Source organism: Canis lupus, chromosome 19 (genome assembly GCF_011100685.1).
Source record: "Canis lupus familiaris isolate Mischka breed German Shepherd chromosome 19, alternate assembly UU_Cfam_GSD_1.0, whole genome shotgun sequence".
Classification (NCBI taxonomy): Eukaryota; Metazoa; Chordata; class Mammalia; order Carnivora; family Canidae; genus Canis; species Canis lupus.
The window spans coordinates 42,116,930-42,123,908 of NC_049240.1; positions in this window are offsets into that span (position 1 = coordinate 42,116,930).

Below are 6,979 nucleotides of genomic sequence, written 5' to 3' on the forward strand. Positions count from 1 at the left end.
GTACTGTCTGAAAGTATATGGGTAATTAATATTATCTCCTTATGTTTTCCAAATAGTGCAGAATCGTAGTATAATCTATGCTTAACAATGGAAAATAGTTTTGAATTCAGGAAAGGAGGGGTACCAGAGTCAGAGAATGAGGTACACAGCGTGCCAAATATCTGAGAAGTGGCCTCCTGCTTCCAACCTGAAATATTAACCACATTCTTAAATAATGGGTTTAAACTCAAATAGTCTTAGAATTTTAGAACTGGGAGTGAGATGGTGGGATCTAGTTGTTCACATCTGAAGAAACTGAACCCCCACTGATTTAAGTACTTGTTCCAAGTCACACAAAGAGCTAGTGAATAGTTGCAAGAAGAACCAGGGGGTCGCTCACACACTACTTAATAACTTCCTTAGACTGTCTGAGTAGAGACAGACCTCCTGACGCTGCTCATGGCCAACTCTAGGACTTTCAGAAGGGAGTCCCACGTGCCCTTGATGGTTCTTCCTTATACGTTTAATGAACCCTGTTGGATTCCACAGAGATAATTTCCAAGCAAATACCCTCTCCATATACAAAGCCAATCTTCCCAATGACCTGAGGGAGTTAATGATCATAGCCAATCACTCCAGCTCTTTAAGATTTCATGTATACCAGCCTTCCTTTGACCCCGTAGCTATCATATTAACTATAATAATATCATATAATATGTACCATATAATACGATCATAATAGCTATAATAATATCATAATACAGCAAAAGTACCTTTATTTCCACTATTTTACCATGATGACCTGGCACTCGATGAGCACTCATTGGCATCATATATTGGTGTTCAATATGTTCTAGGTGTTTTGCTTTATACTTTTTTTAAATTTAACTCTCACAACAAATTAAGATACTAAGTACTTGTGCTGGTCATTGACTTCTATCAGATCCATTTCTGGTCCTTCTGCTCTGTTCAGTATTACAGGGAGCTAAATCCTACAAGTTACATCACTCATGCTTTCTTGCCATCTGGTTTTCACTCAGCTTTAGTAAAGGGGGAAACTGACAAAGATGAGAAGATAGGAAAGAGGGAAGATGCCGGGTGTTTCTGTCCATTCCCTTTGGTTTCAGGTGGCATCTCCAGAGCAGCTGTGTCTCCCCCATTGTTTTAGTTCTTACTGGGTAAGGCAGGCTCCTGAGCTTTGGTAACAAATGTCTTCCCTTTATCCCACCAGCCGTACAGGTGAGGGGAGCTTCCTGATGGGTTGCCTCACCATCTTTGCCCTTTCGGCCTTTCCAGGACCTTTCCAATTGGTTGCCAGTATTAAAAATTCCCTCTGAATCACCTGACACGGAATCTGCCATTTGGACTGAAACCTGGCTAAAAGAGCATTGTTGTCTTTATCCTATAAATGAAGAAACTGAAGGTTAGAGAAATCTGTCTCATACCAGAGACATTACTATGGACTAGATACTATGCTAAACATTTTATACACATTATTTCATTTGGTTCTCACAAAACTATATGAGGGAGATATTATTCCTATTTCACAGATTGAAAAATGAGGCTCAGGGCACATAAAGAACCTGCCCAATGTCATACTAGTTAGTGGCAGATCCACTACTGAGATCACTCTCCAGATCATAATAAGAGAATAACCAATTAAGAGATGCTATAAGAGGGTGCCACCTCTTCCAGAGTTTGATTGGTCAAACTCTTCAGGAACTTCATGCCAGAGACCTCTACCATATTACCACAGCTTAGCTGGTTTACCAGAAGGCTCAAGGCCACTATAGCTGCTTTGCAAATAGTCACAGGGCTAAAAGCTATGGTGTACTGCTAACTGGTTAACAATCTACCTCTGGGAAAAATTTAAAAGTCCTGATTCATAGTTTTCGTCCATTTGCGTAGTGTAAATATCCCCACCAAAACTGATTCATATCTGAGCTCTCAATCAGCTCTCAGAATTCTAGAAACTCCACCACATGACTGGCAAAGGTTTAAAAGGCACATGGTTAGTTTTTGTTGACTTGATTATATTAAATGAGTATATTTTCAGATTAAGTAAGAATTTTAAAATATAAGTTGATGAATTTCTGTTTTTCAAAAGACATCATCCAAAAAAGTGAACAGCACTCACTGACGGGAAAAATTATATATATATATATATATATATATGCATATAACATATACTTACATATATATGCACACACATATACATATATATGACAAGACTTATCTAGAATATATAAATAAATCTTATATTAATCAATAAGAAGCGAACAATACAGTTTTTATAATGGATGAAAGACTTTAACAGGCCCTTCATAAAAGACTATATGCTTTTTATGGCCCACAGTGTTTTTTATTTGTTTGTTTGTTTGTTTCTTAGAGACAGAGAGAGAGAAAGAGAGAGAGAGAGACAGGCAGAGGGAGAGGCAGGCTCCACACAGGGAACCTGATGTGGGACTCCATCCCGGGTCTCCAGGATCATACCCTGGCCTGAAGGCGGCGCTAAACCGCGGAGCCACTGGGGCTGCCCTGGCCCACAGTGTTTGAAAAAAATCCTCAAAGTCATTAATCAGAGGAAAATTAAAACTACAAAGAGATACTGCCATATATCCCCAGAAGGCATAAAATAGAAGTGACTGGCAGTATCAAGAACTGATGAGAATGTGAGACAATTAATATCTTTATATTTTTCTTGTGATAATGGATATTTGCAAATCTTTTTTTCGCAATATCTTCTAAAGCTAAACATTTGCTTTTCCTACAACTGGAATTTCACTCACGGTAACAAAAAAGAGTGTATCAAATGACATGCATAAGAATGTTTCCACCAGGTCTCTCTGTAATAGCCCCAAACAGGAATAGCCCAGATACCCATTAAGAGAAAAATAAATTAAACAATGATACCTTAGGGGCACCTGGGTGGCTCAGTCAGTTGAGCATCCAACTCTTGGTTTTGCCTCTGGTCATGATCTCATGACTCATTGGATGGAGCCCCAAGTTGGGCTCTAGACTCAATGGGGAATCTGCTTGAGATTCTCTCCTTTTGCTTCTTCCCCCCTTTCTCATATACATTCACACACATGCAAGTGCATTCACTCCCTCTCTCTCTATAAAATAAATAAATAAAATTTAAAATCTATATACATTATAATAATATCCAGCAATAAAAAAGAATTAACTGCTGATTCCCCTTCCCTCCAAAAAATCATGGGCAAATTTCAAAAGTGGTATGAAGAGAAAAGAAGCCAGACACAAAAGAATACATTTTGTATTACCCTTTTTTTTTATATGAAGTTTAAGAACAAGAAAAACTAGTTTATGGGGATAAAAATCAGAATGGTGGTTTTCTGAGTTGGAGAGGCAGTATTATTGATTGCAGACATGAGATAGTCTTCTAGGATGTTTGCATATACAAAGCTTCCTCGGGCTATGCATTTGAGATTTAATACTTTATTATGGGTAAATTATGCTTTGATTTTTTTAAAGTAATATTAGGACTCATGAACATGTATATCATTTTAGTCTCTGGATCATGCACAAGCAAGGCTTCCCAGATGGGAGAATATTCTAACTCACCATATACTTGAACACATGCCTCTGTACCAAATGCCAGAGTAGTCTACTTACCATTACCACTCTCTTTATAAAAAATTCTCTTACATGAATCCCTCACCTTCACAGATCCCTAATTCAACATTAGATCTCCTCGTAGAGTCACTGAGGCAGTAATTGAGATGACCTGTATTATGGATTCAGGCAAGGCTTGTTTGATGAATTGTATTCTTTTATGTTTGTTTTTGTTCTCATAACTGTCCAGTTCTTGATAATATATCAGGTTCCAAATATTTACCAACTTCTATTTTTGCAAGAAGATCTAGACCTTTCCAGGTGACTTTTAAAATATTTGGGTTATTAAATAGGAACTCTCTATTTCTTCTTTGTCTTGCCTCATTACTTATTCCTCCCATAAACATTTCTTATAAGCTGTAATCCCTAGAAAATCATGAGTTGCTCTTCTATAGTTCTTAACATTATTTGTCTACCCATCCATCCTCTTACCTCTCAACTAATGAGTCCCCAATATTTCTTCTACATTATTTCATTTGGTTTGTCTCCTCTCTTACTGGGTATTTTGGACCTTTATTATTTTTTTGTTCTAATTGAAACAAAATCATTTTTAAACTCCATGCTAATAAAGTGCAGTTGAAACTACTATGCCATTAAAAATAAGACATATACCATTATTACCGGCTGTATGAACTTAAGCAACTTACTTTGATAAAATGTGGCCAGGAATATTTCATGTACAGCCAAGGGGCTGCTTATGCAGAGACTATCTTCAGGTTATCATTTATGATTTATTGATAGTCTTTGGATACAGTGGCTCTGCTAGTTATGAATATATCTATTTTTAGTTTCACAAGCCCCCAATAATTTATCTTTTTTAAAAGATGAAGATTAATTAGAACTTCAAGGAACTGGCAGCCCCAATGGCCCAGCAATTTGGTGCTGCCTGCAGCCCGGTGTATGATCCTGGAGACCCGGGATCAAGTCCCACGTCAGGCTCCCTGCATGGAGCCTGCTTCTCCCTCTGCCTGTGTCTCTGCCTCTCTCTCTCTCTCTCTCTCTCTCTCTGTCTGTAATGAATAAATAAATAAAATCTCTATTAAAAGAAAAAAGAAAAAAAAAAGAACTTCAAGGATCCTTATAGATCATCTAGGCTACCTTCTTTCCCCATATTTATATATGGTAGGGACAGTAGGGTGTGGAGCAGGAAGTTTAAAGCAGTTACATCATTTACCTAATGTCATTTATCTACTAAGAGGATAAGCTTGTATAGTACTCAAGTCTCTCCCTTCTTGGCTTATTTCTACGCTTATGAGAAACTTAGTCAAATATCAAATATATTTAAGAGTAAGATTCTAATAGTATCTATCATATTTGCCTGACATTACCAATCTAATTGAGCCCTAATTTTTAATGTACTATAATTTCAAACTTTCCTTCAAGACCACAGTTGGGTCAAACTCCCTGCTATATTTCAAACAAATCAGCATATCAAATAACTCAATCAGTTTGTATAAAATACCTTCCTCCTCATTTGTCACGAGAAAATAAAATGGACTCTTCTAACTACTTAAGATAATTGAACAATATTGACATTATCATCTACACATATGTTACACGATGGGCCATATGACTAAGGATAAGAAGCCAGGCCAATAAGAACAGTGTTCCAAAGACTCCAGACCAGAGTGAGTGGATAAGCTGAAGAATGTAATATACAATAAAATGGGTTCTTAGTGATGTGGAGAACAAAGGCAAAAGAAAAAAATATCCTTTTTGCAGCTCATTGACACGTACTTAAGACAGGCATAATGACCTTCCTCGAGGAGTGTAGTGTCCTTCAGGTTCATATTTTCCTAAATGCAAAAGCCCAACCTCCAAGATCCTATAAAAAATCTCTTTGATGGGCACCTGGGTGGCTGAGTCAGGTAAGTGTCCAACTCTTGATCTCAGCTCAGGTCTTCATCTCAGAGTCGTGGGTTCAAGCTCTGGTTGGGCTCCATGCTGGACTCGATGTGGAGCCTACCTAAAAATACTACTACTACTACTACTAATAATAATAATAATCCCTTTGGAAACTTCCTTTATTTCTACCCCACCCCCAAGATGTATGTTAGCCATCATCTCCCAAGCATATGGCCCACTGATATATATCTGAAGGGTTTCATGACTAAGATTTTACTAGACAATAGTAGTAAATGACCTTAACCTAACAATAACTAGCTCCTCAAGGTCCTCGAAACCTTGCTTCCAAATTCCTTAGAAACTATGCTATTCTTAACTCCCTCCCAACTTAAAAGCATATAATCAGCCACTCCTCATGACCCTAGTATGGGTCCTATCCCTGGGCTTTAATAAAACCACCCTTTTGGCACCAAAGACATCTCAAGACTTCTTTCTTGACCTGAAGAAATTTTGCTCCTGAACCCCAACATTTTCACATCATTTTGACATTCAAATGTCTGGCCTAAGTCTTCTCATCTGAACTCTGAGCTTTGGTGTAAACTTGGGGTTTTCTCTCCTCTCCCTTTACTTTCATTCTATGGGCTTTTCAAGGAGTACAGTCTTATTGGAACACTTTCATATCAGTTGCTCAGGCTGTAATCCTCTGGCCCATGGCTACACAGGGAGAAGGCCTACCTCTCCTAGCTGGAAGTTAGTTCGCTGGTCAGAATGGTAATCAGACCCAGAAACTTGGTGCCCTCTCTTTATTCCTGTCCTTATACAAAGTTGTCTGCCTTGGGCATGGGAGAGCCACCTAAGTCACCAGGACAGCTGCTAATCTTAAGGCTCCCATGTGAGGGTTCCTCCTCATAGGTCTAATGTGACCCCCTCCTCATCTCTGGTCTAGCCACTTCTGTCCACAAAACCTCCACTCAGAGCCAGCCGAAACCAATACCCAACTGAATCACAACCCAACTGGAAACTATTTCTGACAGAATTTAGCTGTAAAAAACTACATGTGTTGGAACGTCATTTAGACCATGATGAATTTCTATCTTTACTCTTTTCCATCAATGTCCCCTACTAACTACTTAAATTACAAAATTGGGTTATTTCTCCTTATAAAACTTTCCTAATATTTTCCATAGGCTAAAAATGGTGGGTTCTTGGCAGCCTGACCTTTACAGCACCACAAGGCTAGTTAAAGGCCCAGCAAGGCAAGGCCTTCAGAATGCCCTTTAACCCACTGGAAATAATTCAGATTGCACAATTTAGGAAAGGGTTGATCTTCTGTCCCATGGCATGGCCTCAATGATCTACCATGTCTCTGCTGCAGGAAATATGCCAATGGACAGAGGTATCACAGGTCCAGGCCTTCGTAGCTCTAAATCAGGACCCGGACCTAAGGGCCTCTTGTGGAATGTGTTTGGTCACTAACGGGGCCAGTAAACTCTCTTCTGATATATCGGATGATAATTGT